This window comes from Diceros bicornis, chromosome 5 (genome assembly GCF_020826845.1).
Source record: "Diceros bicornis minor isolate mBicDic1 chromosome 5, mDicBic1.mat.cur, whole genome shotgun sequence".
Lineage (NCBI taxonomy): Eukaryota > Metazoa > Chordata > Mammalia > Perissodactyla > Rhinocerotidae > Diceros > Diceros bicornis.
Genome location: NC_080744.1, coordinates 17,138,273 through 17,156,689, shown reverse-complemented (window position 1 = coordinate 17,156,689; position 18,417 = coordinate 17,138,273). Strand labels below are relative to the sequence as shown.

General features: G+C 36.7%; 1 protein-coding gene across 8 annotated transcripts in view; it reads left to right on the top strand.

Moving 5' to 3' along the window:
• The window catches only part of NUBPL (NUBP iron-sulfur cluster assembly factor, mitochondrial), a 179,804-nt gene that overhangs the window by 89,206 nt on the left and 72,181 nt on the right, over positions 1–18,417 (top strand). The window lies entirely within an intron of this gene.

Sequence of the window (18,417 nt, the reverse complement as noted above, 5' to 3'; positions counted from 1 at the left end):
TATTACTTTCCTGGCATTGATGTGTGACACTATGCATGGAGTATTGCCAAACAAGGAAGCTCACCTGCACCTTGGTGTTCAGAGTTTTTATTGGGCTTCTGTGACATGGTCATGATTGATTGTCCGTGTGACTGATCTCAGTCTCTAGTCTCCAGCCCCTCCAAGCATGACCCAAAGCCCCCACCCTAAATCACATGTTACAGGCTGGCTAGCCCAAGGCCCCAGGAAAAGACCTTAGAGATTACTTCCCAGAAACGGAAGTCAAGGGCCAGTTTTGGGGAGCCTTTTTTGAGTAAGGTTAAATTCTTTACTATACTGATATAATGTGAATAATACTGGTTTCCAAAATGAATGTATGTCTAAAGCTAAATTTGGATATTAACCTCATATGTTGGAAACACTGTTACTGAGAATTTTTAGGCATTGTAACTCAGAATGGGAATTCCTTGCAAGTATAATTGGTGTGGGCTACAGAGTTTTCCAGCCAGAGAGGCTGCTGGGACTGGTTCTTTTGGATACCTTAAGGCTTACTGATTTTGTTACACCCCATATTCCTGTCACAGCCCAAATATAAGCCTCTCTGGTCATTAAAAAAAAAAAAATCTCATCTTTATACTGTTTAGGACTTCCTCTCTCCTAAACCTAAATTTTCCTTCCTCTTCTTCCCGAATTTTTGTTTTGTGCTTCTGGGGCTCCAATTTATATTAAATGAATTCTTCTTACTATCCTTAACTGAAAACTCTTCCTTTAACTGAAAACTGCGATTCCTTGCAGACACTGCTTTTTGTGAAGTCTTTTTAAGTGGATGCAGCTCATTCTTTCACCTACTGTCTACCCGTGGGTTTAGGGTAAGGTTTGACATGTTACTGGTCTCCTAGGGCAGCTTCTGCTTCAGTACTCCTTCATTCCTTCATGCTTATACTCTTTCTGATAGTCATGGTTATTAAAAGTATAATCACCTTCTCCCTGTCTTCTTTGGTCACCTTTTTTTCCTTTTTTAAAGACATTGACTCTTCCTTTTCACTTCACTTCTAGCCACCATCTTGAATGGCTTTAGAGTCCATGTAGACAGTCCAGTTAACATCTTAGCCTTTTAATTTCTTCACTTTCTTAACGGGAGTGCCCTCGACCTTCATTCTGCTTCAGCCATCCATTCTCATGGTACACCCTCAATCTTGTCCCCTGGAAGTGCTCATTTTACTTATCTTACTATAGCTTTTCATCCTTTCAGCCCTCTCACTGTGGCCACTACACCTCAGGTTCCTTGACTGTCTCACTCTTTCTGCCTTTTCATGCCTTTCATTTCTTTCCTAACATAGATATATATGGCCCATTATTTCACTGGCTTGCTGATAACTTCAGCTCCTTTGTACCCTTGTCTTTCCACTCTACCACCCAACCTAGCTCCAGTCTAGTATGGATTCAACATTCTACTTTCTCTGTTCTTACTCTCAGGCTGCTGGGTGCTGCTAGAGAAGTCCTTGTCAGTGGCGCTATGAATTAATGATTTCTAACAATGGTTGAATCCTCTGTTACCCAGTAATCCCTAGGAAGTTTTTTCTTCTATTCTTTTTTCTCTCTCTTGCCTAGAAATCTGTTATCGTAGGCAGCCTTCCAGCTGCCATCTAGCCCTCTTATAAACTTACCTGTATCTGAACTCATTCTTGCCCTCTTCCCTTTTGTGTCTTTGGCTTCTTTCTGTTTGCTAGCTCTTTCACATCTGCATTTAAACATGCATGTGACAGACAGTATTGGCTGGCTATGTAAAAGTTATTCCCGACCCCTGTCTCCCTTACTGTCTCAAAATAGAGTCTAGAAAGTCAGATAATTTCTCACCTTCTCTTATAGCTAAGAGAACTGGCCATGTGACCCAGTTGTAACCAATGAAGTATAATGGAAAGTCTGATGGGGGGAGGGGCCTCTAGGTAAGGTGTTCTACTTCCTAACAGAGGGGCAAGGTTTGTTCTTCCCCTTTCTTTCTGTTGGGAATATGTTGTAAGGACATGATGCTTGGCAGTGGTAGCCGTATTGTGGCAGAGCAGGAAGATAGAGCCAGCCTTGATCTTTGATGACATCACTGAGATTCTGGAAAAACCCTAGAGTTGTCTACTTTCAGACTTTTTGTTAAGTAAACAATAAATGTCCTAATGGTTTAAGCATTGTTAGTTAGGTTTTCTGTTACTTGTAGCTGAGAGCATCTTAACTTATGCTGTATAAGTTTCTACCAATGAAAAAACAAAAACAGGCAACTCTATTTTGACTCCACTAGATAGAGTCTAATTTTACTTCTCCCTTGCAGCCAAGCTTCTTGAAGGAATTTTCTACATTTGTCTCTCACTCCTTCATCTACCATCTACTTCTGTTTGTATTCACCTCCACCGGGCTTTAGCCGGGGTCACCAGAGGTGTCTTTTTTTTTTTTAATATTTTGTATACTTTTCTATTCTTATTTTAATTGATCTCTTTGCAGTATTTGATCTATTAACCTTAATTTTGAAATTCTCTTTTCCATTAGTTTCCATAACACTACATTCTCCTGTAGTATCTGTTTTTTATCCTCTCTTTCTCATTCTACCTTATAGTTTCCTCTTCCTCCACTCATTTTTTAAATATTAGTCCTCAGCACAGGTATAATCATCCCAATTTTACAGGCTTAGAGACTGACTAAGTAACCCTAGGTCATAGGTCATATAATTAGTAAATGGTGCAGCCAACATTTGAACGGAGTCTAAAGCCTTTACAATTCATCTCTTGGAATCTCGTCTGATCTTGTGCTTTCCCTTGGCAATGTCTCCCAGTCCTGAAGCCTTGATACATATGTTCATCCCAGATGTCTCTCTGGTTGTAGATATACTCATCACATGTGCGACTGCCTACTGGATAGCTCTGCTTGCCTATCCCATGGATGCCTGGAAGGCATGAAGTCCAGATTAGAACTCATCACTGTCCCACATACACCTAAAACTTCTCCTTCTTTGCTTTGACAGAGACTCATTGATTGGCACTATCTTCTACATAGCTGTTCAGGCCAAAATCCTGGGTGTCATCTTTGACTTATCTGTCTTCTTCTCCCATTGCTCATATTCATTGTGTCCTCTTCTCCTATCTCTGCTGCTACCCCTCTCCCAGTGCAGTCCACCCTTATCTCTCCCCTGGCAAAGTTGTAACAGACTCCACATCTGTATCCCTGTGTAATCCAAGATAGTTTTAACTAATCTTTCTTAAATCCAAATCTCATCATGTTACTTTCCTGATTTAGACTTTTCAGTGACAACTTCTAGTTTTCTGGACAAAAGTTCAAAATCTAACCTGGGAAATAAGGCCCTTCTTGGTCTGGTCAGAGCTTACTCCCCACTCTCACTCTCTGCTCCAGCTGTCCCAAACTGTTTGCTGTTCCTGGATTCATTTTGCTCTCTCTTGCCTCTAGGACTTCCCTCATGCTCTTTCTTCTTGCTGGAATACTTTCTTCTATAACTCCATCTCATCCTTCAGGTCTTAGCTTAGATGTCACCTCCTTTGGGAGAGCCTTCTGTGATAACCCCTTGCCCCACACACACCCTCTCTTATCTCAGGGCCTTGGTGCATGCTGCTTCTTCTGCCTTCTGTCTCTTCCCCACCTCTACCCTATTGCTGTTCATTCCAAATAATGCTCTGTGGTGGTCCTACATTTTCCCTCATCACAGCTAAGAAATCCTTCTGTTCACTTTGTGAAATTTGAGACAATTCTGTTGTATTTCTATGTTTTAGAAATTTAGAATTTTGAACAATTTGCTTTAAATTTTTATCTCCTTCCCCCTTAGTCCAAGCCTTCAAAAACGAAACAAAAACCTAAGCCATTTCTTTAGCTTTATGCTTCTCCCAGCAAGCTGACATTGCCTAACTTGAGAATCGATTATGTGCCAGAAGTCAGCTGACGCTGTTTGAAAAAAAAAAGGCATTTGCAGCTTTCAGCTCCAGCCATTGAACCTGACAAGTTCTGACATGTCTTCTCTTGGCTGCCTCTCACTTCTTTTTCTGTTTCCATGGAAATGGACATTAGATCACAGAAACATAGGAAGATACTGGTGGCTAATTGCTGTTGCAGATTTCTGAATTCTCTTTGTTTGTGGAGTGACTATTTTAGTGACTCTTGCCCACTATGTAGTATGTGGTAGTTAGGTAAAACATCTAAGGCAGTTTCTGGGTTTGAGAGCTAGCTGATGTTTCCCAAGTGTCACGAACTAGTATCCTAAAATGTATTGCCTGTTTCAAGTCTCAGGGAAAATATATTTTAATTTAAGAGCTGTAATCTTGTCAGAGGAGCACTAGATTTCAAGCCAGGAGGCCTGGCCCTAGTCCCAGATCTGCCACTGTCTCACTGTTTGACCTCGGTCAATTTTGTTATGTTTATTGAATGGGTCCATTGCTACTACTCAGCCCTGGGGCTTATTTACAAATGTCCCAGAGAAAAGACTGCCTCTCTATCAGTGTGTTTTAACAGAAAACATAGAAGTAAGATATACAACTAATTTTGGTTAAGGAAATCAAGCCAGGTTTCTAAACATCTAAAATGGAAAAATGCTTTTAATTCCAGCGTTTTATTTTCTCGTTCTGTAAAATGATCAGCATAAGGTTTGTCATTTGGCTAGGAACGTTATGTTAACATTCTCTTTTTAATGTACATGTGGTTTCCTAAGACAAATACAACCTATCTTATGGCAAAATAAAGTGATTACAATTATAGTTGAAAAATTCTATTCATTTTCTATTTAATGAAGGAAGTTATTACATTGCTTATCTAATTTGTATTTTAGTCACATCCGGGATGTAGGGGGATTTGCCATAGCCATATGCCTCTATAGTAGGCTTATCTGTACCAGGTCAGGATTTCTTTGTGAATCTAAATGTGGAACTTGGAAAGCCAGGTTTTGTTAAGTGCAAAAAAGAGCTGGCATGTACGTATAAAAAAGATTAGTGTTTCCCGACCTGCTTCTTCAGCATGTAGTGTCTGCTCTACATCAGATGAACCTGAGTAATTGAAATTGAGTATGACAGAATAAAATGTCTTTCTGCATGACTACACAGAGTAAAATAGGTTTATACCAAACTCCCGCTTGTAGTTGCGTGTATACAGACATAAATCATACATGAGAAGACATTATAAATAAATTAAATGGGAAATAATCCATTTTATACTTCGTAATTGTGGTAAATTTTTCAAAAGGAAGAAAACTGCCTTCTTAACTTGCTGTGAATTTATTCTCCCATAACGAACCTGCAGTAGACTTGGGGTCTGGCCCTGTCGAATTCCCTCTGTTTGTGACACAGCCGCAGGCTTCAGTAGATTTACCACAGGCCCCAGTGCTTTGAGGTACAGTGCTGCAGAGCAAAAGCTTATTTTTAAATAAAAAATATTCTATAGATATTGTAGTATAATTAGACAATCAGAAAAAAATGTTCAAGAAAGAAATTAGAATGGCCAATTACCCTACTATCTAAGTAAGCCACTGTTGACTTTTTGGCATATTCCTTCAATTAAAAAAATTTCTACTAATATATAGAACAAAATTGGGGTAATGCTACATGTGCTTCTTTGTAGCCTCCTTATTCATTTACTGTATCATGAACATTTTACCTTGGTATTATAAATTCTTTAAAAATTATTTTAATAAATATATAATATACTGTCTTAAATGATTTCATAATTTATTTAACTTTTAAGCTATTAATGGGTATTTAGATTGTTTTCTTACAAACAACTTTGAGCAGGAGCCTATATACACTTTCTTCATCCCTTTAGGCAATGTAGAAAGTGCCTTAATTATCTGGTTTTCCAGGCTGGTACCTCACTAGTTTTTATTTTGATTTATTCTTGTCTACCACATCTCATAGTTCTCTAAATCCCACTAATTTTATCTCCAAAAGATCTCTTGAATTCGTTCCTTTGTCTCCGTTCTCACTGTGATGGCAGTGGTCGGAGTCTTCATCTACTTGGAGTACTGCAGTGGTCTCATACATGGCTGATCTTCCTACCTCTGGTCTCTTCTTTCCGTAGATTATTCATCTTATGGCCGAAATTGTCTTTCTAGAGCGTGGATGTGGTCAGATATTCCCTGTCTTTAAGTCTTTGATTTTTTCCCATTGTCTGCTGCATAAAGTTTAATTCCTTAGCCTGGTATTCAAGGGCATTCATATTTTGGCCCTGTCTAACCCTTTTAACCTCATTTCTCCCTTCTCCTTTCCATATTCCTCGTATCCCAGGCAGCCTTCCCTGAACTCGTTCAGGTGTTCTCATAGCCCTTCATGTAGTTTGTGCTCTTTCCATTGCCTAGAATGTACTATCCCTGACCCTGGTAATTCCCTGCTCCCTTCTTTCAAGACTTCAGCTCAAATATTACCTGTCTTGCAAAGCTCTGCTGTATAATACAGTAACCACTAGCTACACGTGGCTGTTAAAATTAAAATTAATTAAAATTTAAAATTCAGTTCCTCAGTCACACTAGCCACATTTTAAGTGCTCAGTAGCCACATGTGGTTAGTGTCTATTGTATTGGACAGCACATATTAAAGAACATTTTCATCATTGCAGAAATTTCTATTGGACAGAACTGCTATAAAGCTTTTCCTAAAATAATTGATTTCCTCCTCAGAGCTTCCATAACCCTTAAGATTGACTGTTTAAGAAAGCTCTTGAATTCCTTTATGGGTAGGCGAGGGACAAAGCCTTGTTCTTTTTATCTCTAGCACCTAGAATAGTGCGTGGTGTGTAGTTGAGTTTCAACACGTGTTGACTGAACAAATGAGTAAAAAATGACATGAGTTTTTGGAAGTCATATGAATAATGACAATGTTGGGGTCTTTCAAGTCTAGAGAAATGCTCATTCCCTTTTGTAAAGTGCATGGTTATCAGTTTCACTTCATCAGTGACTTACAAAGCCTTAGACAAATCGCTCAGTTTCTCTGATTCTTTTACCATCTAAACGTTAGGGAATTTGGTATATTTCCCTCGTATAATTTAACGTGAGGCCAATATTTACGGAATCTGTGCCAGATATTGTGGACATTACCCAAAAGTATCAAGCATTTCCAGTAGGTACTGCACTGTTGCCTGAGTTTATAGTCCATGAGTGGAGAGAGCATACATTTAGGGTGGCTTAGTTTGTGCCTGGAATTCTCACCTCCTTTATTTTATTTCTTTTTCATAATATTTTTATGAGGTAGAGCAATTTTCTTTTTCTGCTTTGCAGATAAGGAAACAGAAGCATAGAGAAACTAAGTAGCTTGCATAAGGTCACATGTAGCTGGGAAGGGACTCTTTCTATTACACCCCAGCTGCCTCTCATGTAACCTCATTTGAACTGAATGAATACATTCAGTAGCTCTGGGTAGCTTTGGTGATTCATATATTTTGTAATTGTGCATGGCCAGAGTATGTCTTGGTTTTTGGTTTTAAGAAAAACCAACAGCCTGAAAAAAATATTAAAGAACGGAATTATAATGCCCCACCATTAACGTTTTGTGATTGACTGCTGTGGCCTGGTACTCTGCCTGGGCTAATGGGATCTAAACAGATCAGGTTAAAAGAAAAATCATAAATTCTGTAAGGAGTAGAATTCCAGAAGCCTTTTGAAGGCGCTTAATTACTTTATGAATTGCAATTACCATCTTACGCCACTGGCTCTCTAGCTAGTTTTCAGAAACTTCCCAAAGCCCAACATCAACATTTAAAAAAAAATCACACAATACAGTGTATGGCACAAAGTTAGTGTTCAGTGATGGTTTGTTTAATGAACATGAAAAATAACAGGAAGACAGGTGTTGGTAGTAATAATAGCTAACATTGTTTGAATGTTTTCTGTCTGCCAAGCATTATGCTAAGCTCTTTACTTATGTTACTTCACTTTATTCATTGATTGATATGGAGCACCTACAATGTGCTAGGCACCACGCTTGGTGCTGGAGATGCAGTGGTGAAACAGAGACCCTGCTCTCATGGATCGTACTTTTTGGTGGGAGAGACGGAAATAAAAAAATAAATAAAAACATAATATTGGTTAGTGATCAGTGCTATGGAAAAAAATAGAGAATGACGAGGGAAAGCTTATCTGAGAAGGTGACATTTAAAGCAGACTTGAATGGAAGGTGAGAGAGTGAGCTATCCAGGTATTCAGGGGAAGAACCTTCAAAGTGGAGGAACAAGTGCAAAAAGTGAGCAAGGAAGCCAGGGACTAGATCATCTAGGATCTTATAGGCTATGGTAAGGGTTTTGGATTTTATTTCAAATATGATGAAGGCCGTTGGAGGTTTCTGAGCAGTAGAGTGAGATGATCTGATTTTTGTTTTGTTTTTTGTGAGGAAGATCAGCGCTGAGCCAACATCTGATGCCAATCCTCTTCTTTTTTTTGCTGAGGAAGACTGGCCCCGGGCTAACATCCGTGCCCATCTTCCTCTACTTTATATGGGACGCCGCCACAGCATGGCTTGACAAGCAGTGCGACGGTGCGTGCCCAGGATCCGAACCTGTGAACCCCGGGCCTCCAAAGCAGAGCTTGCGCACTTAACTGCTGTGCCACCAGGCTGGCCCCATGATTTTTGTTTTAAAAGGATCAATTCAGCGGCTTGTGTAGAGAACAGAAGTAGGTGGAGCGGGAAGGAAGGGGTGAGAAGAATGGAAGAAGGGAGACCAATTAAGAGCCTGTTCCAGTTTTCCAACAGCCCTGTGAGATAGGTTCTGTTATTTTCTCCATTTTTAGGTTAGGACACAGAGGCCCAGAGAGGTTAAGAGGCTGTTCAGTGCTGCAAATCTAGTCTGTTTTATTAATCCCTGTCACTATATTATACTGCCTGACTCCTATGAATGAGTTTTAAGAAGTTTTGGCATTGTGTATTATTCCAGTGTGGCTAATATGTATATAAATTTCGAATGGATGTTGTCTTTCTTAATTAGATTGTTTTCTTAATAGATTGCAACTTGTGAGAGCATATATTACATAGAATTTGTTTTTTTTTTTAATTTTTTGTTTATTGCAGTAACATTGGTTTATAACATTGTATAAATTTCAGGTGTACATCATTATACTTCTATTTCTGCATAGATTACATCATGTTCACCACCCAAATACTAATTACAACCCATGACCACACACATGTGCCGAATTATCCCTTTCGCCCTCCTCCCTCCCCCCCTTCCCCTCTGGTAACCACCAATCCAATCTCTGTCTCTATGTGTTTGTTTATTGTTATTATCTACTACTTAATGAAGGAAATCATACGGTATTTGACCTTCTCCCTCTGACTTATTTCACTTTGCGTAATACCCTCAGTGTCCATCCATGTTGTCACAAATGGCTGGGTTTCATCGTTTCTTATGGCTGAGTAGTATTCCACTGTGTATATATACCACAGCTTCTTTATCCATTCGTCCCTTGATGGGCACTTAGGTTGCTTCCAAGTCTTGGCTATTGTGAATAACGCTGCAATGAACACAGTAGAATTTGTTAATCAAACAGAATTCAGTGTATCTATACGGAGAGTTGTGTAGGTAGGACAAGAATATGTATATTCTTACTAAAAGGCACTTGATGTTAGAATTCTTTTTTAGTAGAACAAGTTTCTTCTTTATGGAAGCATTAACAACTTTGAGATTTAGCTTCATTGTAAAACTGGTTCATGGAAATAATGAAAGCTCAATGATTGAATTAAATGTGAAAATCAACACCATTTTTAGGTAATATGGTATAGCGAAAAGAGCATGGGTTTAGGACAAGAGTATGATCTTGGAAAAATTCCTTTAATCTTTCTGAGCCTGATTTCTTCATGTCTAGTGAAGATAGTATTATCTACTTCATTGGACTGTTGTGATAATTAAGTGTGATAATGCATCTAAAGTCTCAACTATAGTGCTTTCTACATAGGAGTTAGTAGATGTTTTATTGTTATTAAAATGAATATTGTGGGTTTGAAGAGAATTGTTCAAGAAAATTTAGCAATTACTAATTAAGAGCCTAAATTCTTACAACACCTTAGTACTTTTACTCATTTCCTTCCAATCTGAAGGATTGTATCTCATGAAGAGCTGTCAGAAGCACTGGTGGAACCATTCTAGTCTTTAGGAGACCAAATTCACAGATGCAGGACAGCTGTCTTTAAATGTGTGAAGAGCTGTCATGTGGAACAGGGATTTGTTCTTTGTGACTCAAGAGAGCAGAACTATGATCAGAGGGTGAAAACTACAGGGAAAGTTATTTTGGCTCATTAAAGTAGACATTTCCAAAAATAGAATCATTGCTCTATCAGTAGGAACTGTTTGTGCATAGCTACATCAGTTTTCCAGAATGTGTCAGGCATTGAAGGTTTTTAAATTTAGTTTGAAGCTTTCTTCAACCAGAGAATCACTAGAATGCAAGCCCCATGAAAGCAGAGATCTTATACTCTGCCTGATAACATTTGTTGAGTGAATGTCAGTTGTTCTTGGAGGTCATCTGCATACTTCACTCCTCCTCTTTGCCTTAAGTTCATTTCTGATTTTTGTTGATGGTTTGAGTGTTTATTTGGGTTAAAGATAAGGGAAACTATGGGGAATTGCTGCATGGTAAGAAAACAAAGGAGTTAGTGGACGATCTCTCAACAGCTGCGCTATTGATATTTTGGGTTGGGTGATTGTTTTGGGAGGGGCTATCTTATACATTGGAGGATTTTTAACAGCATCTGTGGCTGCTAAATACTCATTGTATGCCAATAGCATCTCTCCCCTCATTCATGACGATGAAAAATGTCTCCACATATTGCCAGATATCCCTTGGGGAGCAAAACGTCTCTTGTTGAGAACCACTGAGTTAGTGAATAACCCACTAGAACGCACACATGCAAATGCACAAACCCAATATTTTCATTAGATGAAATTAGAGAGAATGGTGTCATTTAAGAAAGCTCATTGTAAATTGTTTTAAGATGAACTATGCACTGGTATGAGATGTACGTTGATGCCTGCGTGTAGTTTTATAATGAAGAAGTTGTCTATGTAACGTTCCTGAGTTTCTCCTTTGCTATGAAACATGAAGTTGATTCTTTAGTTTTAGCTTTTTGGTAAATGAAGTCTTATATTTCTTTGATGGTGGTAGAATTGTTTATGCTGGGTTTTTAGCCCCAAATTGCTTTGACAACCATTATATGTTGCAATACAAGTGTGGAGAGTTCAAAGGCAAGGGTTGATGGAAATGGTGTCTTGTAACTATCAAAGACAAAGATAGCATGGGGTGTAATAACAGAAAAGGTAGCAGCAGCAGAAAGCTGAGCAGCTGATCAAAGATTCTAGAAGTAGGAATGCTAAGGTGTTTTTTGTTTTTTGTTAAGTTATATATATATTTTTAAAAATTTATATTTTGGTCTTAGTCTGGGGTAAAATCATCTCATGATGGATGTAGTTTCATAAGTAATTATGGTATACACCAGTCATATTGAAAGTCAGTTATTTTTAGGCTTCACTGAGTTTTTACTTCTTGACTTCTCTTCCTAGTATTTATGTTTATATTTCCTCTTGTTTAAATCTTCTAAATGGCAAGTTCTAATAAATCCTTGCTTGCATTATATTTTAACTCAGTATATTTTCTTGTCACATCTCACTTTCCTTATAACATGTTTTACTGAACTATTCATGGTCCTGATTTAATTATAAGCTAGGCATTGTTGCATTTTAATATACAACACTTGCATACATATTGTGATGTAGTCATCTCTAAAATATAGTAGTCTCACCAGGCGTTATTATAAAGAAGGATCTGTCAGCGTTTCCATTATAAACCCTAATTTATTTTTAAAGAGTTTCTGACTTGTCTATTTCTAAATTGCTTTGGGCTGAAACCTTGTATAGAAGTTGTCAGCTGAAATCCAAGTTTTCTGATATTATAGAGGGAAAAATTAAAGGTAGTATTTTTGACTACTTTGTGTCACAGAATTTAAAACACTCATATTTCTAGTGTATTCAGGTGCCTTTTACTTGCTATTTATTTCCCATAAACTCAAGTGAGGAAATGGAAACTGACAGCCACCTAAATGGGCTTGTTTCTTTTCCTGTGTTGTGCTGTAAAATTTTTGATAGTTTTATTTGAAAAGTATTTGCTGAGTAGATGCATTAAATATTTTGTTAGAACCACCTTGGAATATGAAAGTGTCTTTATAAAGCCTGTAGGAAATCAGATCCAGGTTTACTGTGAACAGAGAAACTTGCAGAAGAATCAGCTATAATAAGATTCTGGAGATAGCTATACAGTTGAGGAAGTGAATAACTGTTTAGTAATCAAGAGTTGGGTTCTTATTCTCCTTGTCCCTCCTTGAGTGGAATTACTTTACAATCACTAACCTGGTTGATTTCTGCCCCTTCCTCTTTTTTGTGAGATGTCATTGTTGCTTTCATTAGATGCTTCTATGATATCATTCTTTCAAATTGCCCTTAAAACTACTAGAGAGCCAAAGTTATTATTTATTATCTGATTTTGAACCTGAGATTTTGATGTTCTCTTATGAAATTGATTACCTATATAAAAGGTGAACTTTCATGTAGAACTTTATACAAAATTAAAAGCATTAAGGAGTTTAAGGATCAGAAATTGAATGAACTCATTCACTTATAATTATTCAACAAATTTGTATATCTTGCCTCTTATGTACCAGGCACTATATGCAGAATATATAATGATGAATGAAACAGGCACAGTTCCTAACATCTTGTATAATCTAGTAAGGCATTTAGATAATATGCAAGTAAAAAAATAAAAGTAAAGTAGCACTTATTTATTTTGGTCAAGTTTAATAGTATTTCAAAGGCTTACCCTTATATGAATGATCCATAAAACCTATATTTAAATGTGCAAATGTTTTATGTTTATTGGAACATAAAGATTAAAACATCATATTACTTAAGTTACATCTAAACTCTTACTATTTCCACATTAATGGAATCTTTTTGCTTATATGTATATTTTAATTAGTAATTGCTATTGTTTAGGAACTTGATTTTTGTGTATTTTTCTTGTACTTGGCCATCTTAACAATGTTATTTAATAGAATTTCTAGGTAGGTGGTCCTTTCTTTTGTAGTGTTTATGTCTTAATTGTTTTCCTTTTCTTATTGCATTGTCTAGCATCACCAGTTGAATTTTAAATAGTAACAGTGATAGTAGGCATCCTTGTCTCTTTTATGATATTGATGGCAATGTTTCTCCTCTTTCACTATTAATTATGATGTTTGCTGTACATTTCTAGTAGATCCTTTTGCAAGTTAAGGATATTTACTTTGATTCCCAGTTTACAGAGATGTAATGATTTAGAACACACAAGATTCCTTTATATAATGGCAGTTTAGGTAATTTGGACCAACACTTCTGCTAAAGACAACTAAAGAAGCTGGATAAAATATGAAAAACAAATCCTTAGAAGTATTGGGGAGAAGATGAGAACTCATAGAAATAAACCCATCCTCTCAAAACTACTTTTGTTCTAAGGATGTTTGTTGATCATAGCCTACCAACTTTGAAGCTGAGTTCTGCTTTCAGATGCCTCACACAACTGAGGGGTATAAGTCAAAAACCTTGAGTCTGCCAAGAGTAGTCTGCCCTTACTTTGAAATGGAACCATGAAATACTGAGCCCTCAGAGTAGCAGTGAACTGATGCTGATTTAGCCCTCCTAACACTTGCAGCGCTTCTTGCCAACATCTGCTAGATCAAGGAATTTTAAGTCTAAAACTTGGATTAAGATAGTCTTAGATTGATAGCTCTAACAGAAGCAAAGTTAAGTTCTGTATGGAGGAGGTTGCTATCATCCAATGCATCAATTTATTTTATCAAATAATTTTTTTCAAACACGTTGTCCAGCATACAGGCAAAGATAATCAGGCATAGAAGGACAAAAGACACCATGAGTAACAGCTAGCAGATACAATAGATAATAGAAATAGACTTAGTGAAGATAAGATACTGGTATTATTAGACATAGACTATAAATAACTAAGCTTGCTATGTTCAAAGAAATGAAGCCAAGAATGAAAATTCAACTGGAAACTAGAAAAAATTACCTAGCAGATTTGAAAAAGACCAAATAATTCTAAAACTGAAAAATATACTCTTTAAAACTTATTCATTAGGTTTAACATCAGATTAGATATAACTGAAAAGAGAATTAGTGAACTAGAAAATAGATTAGAAGAAAAATTCCACAATGCAATATGGAACGTTAAATAGTGGAAAATCCAAAGAAGAGGATGAGGGACATAGACGTTCAATGCAAAGAACTAGAAATTGAGACAGCCAGCTTGAATTCCAAATTCCATACTTAGCTTATATAATAAATTTGACTTAGACACATTACTGTTTTTGTGCCTCTGGGTTTTATCATCACTTCTAAAATGTATACTGTATGTTAACACAATTTTTACTTATTTAACTTAGTCCATAGATTGCTCATTTTTTTGGCTGTAACTTCTCTCTTCTTACCATTCAATCATTTAATGAAAACATTTACTTCCATACTGTTTTCCATAGTGGCTGCGCCAGTTTACATTCCCACCAACAATGTACCAGGTTTCCCTTTTCTCTAGATCCTTGCCAGCTTTTATCTTTTGTATTTTTTTTTTTTTTTTTTTGTGAGGAGATCAGCCCTGAGCTAACATCCGCCAATCCTCCTCTTTTTTTGCTGAGGAAGACGGCCCTGGGCTAACATCTGTGCCCATCTTCCTCCACTTTATATGGGACGCCGCCACAGCATGGCTTACCAAGCAGTGCGTCGGTGCGCGCCTGGGATCCGAACCAGCGAACCCCGGGCTGCCGCAGCGGAGCGCGCGCACTTAACCGCTTGCGCCACCGGGCCGGCCCCTATCTTTTGTATTTTTGATAATAGACATCCTAACAGGTGTGAGCTGATATCTCATTGTAGTTTTAATTTGCATTTCCCTGATGATTAGTGATGTTGAGTGCCTTTTTATGTACCTGTTAGCCATTAGTATGTCTTCTTCAAAAAAGTGTCTATTCAAGTTCTTTGCCCGTTTTTTAATTGGGTTATTTGTGTTTTTTTGCTATTAAGTTATAGGAGTTCCTTGTATATTTTTGATATTAATCCGTTATTGAATATGTGGTTTGCAAATGTTTTCTCCCATTCCATAGGTTGCCTTTTCATTTTGTTGATGGTTTCCTTTGCTGAGCAGAAGCTTTTTAGTTTGATACAGTCCCACTTGTTTATTTTTGCTTTTGTTTTCTTTAGTTTTGGTGTTAAAGCCAAAAAGATCATTGCCAAGACTGATGTTGAGGAGCTTGCCTCCTGTTTTCTTCTACGAGTTTTACAATGTCAGGCCTACTTTCAATTCTTTAATCCAGTTTGAGTTGATTTTTGTGTATTGTGTAAGATAGAGGTCCCGTTTCATTCTTTTGTATGTGGCTATCCAGTTTTCCCAGCACCATCTATTGAGGGGGGTATCCTTTCCCTGTTGTATATTCTTGGTTCCTTTGTCGAAAATTAGCTGACGTATGTGCTTGGATATATTTCTGGTTCTCTATTCTGTTCCATTGATCTATGTGTCTATTTTTATGTCAATACCATAATGTTTTGATTACTATAGCTTTGTAATATAGTTTGAAGTCAGGAAGTCTGATGCCTTCAGCTTTGTTCTGTTTTCTCAAGATTGCTTTGGTTCTTCAGGTTTTTTTGGTTCCATACACATTTTAGAATTGTTTGTTCTATTTCTGTAAAAAATGCCTTTGGAATTTTGATAGGGATTGCATTGAATCTGTAGGTTGCTTTGGGTAGTGTGGATATTTTAACGATATTAATTCTTCCAATCCATGAACATGGAATATCTTTCTATTTATTCATGTTTTCTTTGATTTTGTTCATCAAAATTTTATAGTTTTGAGTGTGCAGATCTTTGACTTCTTTGGTTAAATTTATTCCTAAGTATTTTATTGTTTTTGATGCTCTTGTAAGTGGAATTGTTTTCTTAATTTTTCTTTCCAATAGTTTGTTGTTCATATAGAGATACACAACTGATTTTTGTATATTTATTTTGTATCCTGCAACTTTACTGAATTCATTTTTTAGTTCTAACAATTTTTTTGTTGGAGTCTTTAGGGTTTTCTATATATAACATTATGTCATCTGCAAGCTGAGACAGTTTTACTTCTTCCTTCCTCAGTGGGATGCCTTTTATTTCTTTTTCTCACCTAATTTCTCTGGCTAGGACTTCCAGTACTATGTTGAATAAAAGTCATGAGAGTGGGCATCCTTGTCCTGTGCCTGATCTTACAGAGAAAGCTTTTCACCATTGAGTATGACGTTAGCTGTCGGCTTGTAATATATGCCCTATATTATATTGAGGTATGTTCCTTATATACCTAGTTTGTTGAGGGTTTTTATCATGAATGGATGTTGAATTTTGTCAAGGGCTTTTTCTGCATCTATTGAGGTGATCATATGATTTTTATCCATCATTTTGTTAGTGTGGTATATCACGTTGATTGATCTGCATATGTTGAACTAGCCTTGCATCCAGGGATAAATTTCACTTGATCATGGTGTGTGGTCCTTTTAATGTACTGTTGAATTTGATTTGCTAATATTTTACTGAAAACCTTGCATCTACGTACATCAGGGATATTGGCCTTGTAATTTTGTGTGTGTGTGTGGTGTCCTTGTCTGGTTTTGGTATCGGGGTAATGCTGACCTTGTAAAATGAGTTTGGAAGTTCCCGCTTCTTCTGTTTTTTAAGAGTTTGAGAAGCATTGGTAATAATTTGTCTTTAAATGTTTGGTAAAATTTACCAGTGAAGCCATCTGGTCCTGAACTTTTCCTTGGGAGGAGATTTTGATTGCTGTTTCAATCTCCTTACTAGTAACTGGTCTGATCAGATTTTTTTTTTCTTCAGAATTCAGTCTTGGTAGGTTGTATGTTTCTAGGAATTTATCCATTTCTTCTGGCTTATCTAATGTTGACATATAATTGTTCATAGTAGTTTCCTATGATCCTTGTTATTTCTGTTATCAGTTGTAATGTGTCCCCTTTCATTTTCTGATTTTACTTATTTGAATCTTCTCTCTTTTTTTCTTCAGCAGTTCTGTTTATCTTTCAAAAAAACTAGCTGTTAGTTTCATTGATCTTTTCTGTTGTCTTCCTAGTCCCTATTTCATTTAGTTTCACTCTGATCTTTGTTGTTTCCTTCCTTCTACTGTCTTTGTATTTAGTTTGTTCTTTTTTCCCCCAGTTTCTTGAGGTATAAATCAGATTGTTTATTTGAGATCTTTCTTTTTTCTTAATGTAGTTATTTATTACTGTAAACTTCCCTCTTAGAACTGCTTTTTCTGATCCGGTACATTTTGGTATGTTTGTTTCCATTTTCATTGGTTTCTAAATATTTTTTCCTTTCCCTTTTGATTTCCTCTTTGACCCATTGGTTGTTCCAGAGCATACTGTTTAATCTCCAAGTATTTGTGAATTTTCCAGTTTTCCTCTTATAATTGATTTGTAGTTTCATACCATGGTGGTTGGAAAAGATACTTAATATGATTTCAGTCTTCTTAAATTTATTAAGACTTGTTTGGTGGCCTAACATATGATCTATCCTGGAGAATGTTCCATGTATGCTAGAGAAGAATCTGTATTCTGCTCTTGTTAGATGGAATGTTTTGTATATGTAAGGTCTATCTGGTCTAATGTGTAGTTTAAGTCCAATGTTTCCTTATTGATTTTCTGTCTAGATCATCTATCCATTGTTGAAAGTGAGATATTGAAGTCCTCTACTATTATTGTATTCCTCTCTATTTATCCCTTCAGATCTGTTAATATTTGCTTTATGTATTTAGGTGCTTCAGTGTTGGGTGCATGAATATTTATAGATGTTATAGCCTTTTGATGAATTGACCTGTTTATCGTTGTATAATGATCTTCTTTTTCTCTTGTTACAGTTTTTGGCTTCAGGTCTATTTTGCCTGATATGAGTATAGCTACCTTTGCTTTCTTTTGGTTTCCATTTGTATTGAGTGTCTCTTGCCATCTGTTCACTCTCAGTCTTTGTGTGTCCTTAACGCTACAGTGAGTCTCTTGTAAGCAGCATATAGCTGGGTCTTGTTTTTTTAATCCACTCAGCCACTCTACATCTTTTAATTGGAGAATTTAGTCCATTTGTATGTGTAGTAATTATTGATAGATATGCAATTATTTCCATTTTGTTAGTTGTTTTCTGGCTGTTTTGTAATTCCTTTGTTTCTTTGTTTTTCTCTTCCTTTGTGATTTGGTGATTTTCTGTAGTGGTATACTTAGATTCCTTTCTTTTTATCTTTTGTGTATTTACTTTAGGTTTTTGCTTTGTGATTACCATGAGACTTACATAAAACGTATTTGTAAGTCTGTTGTAAGCTGATAACAACTTGGAATGTGTAGGAAAGCTCTATATTTTTACAA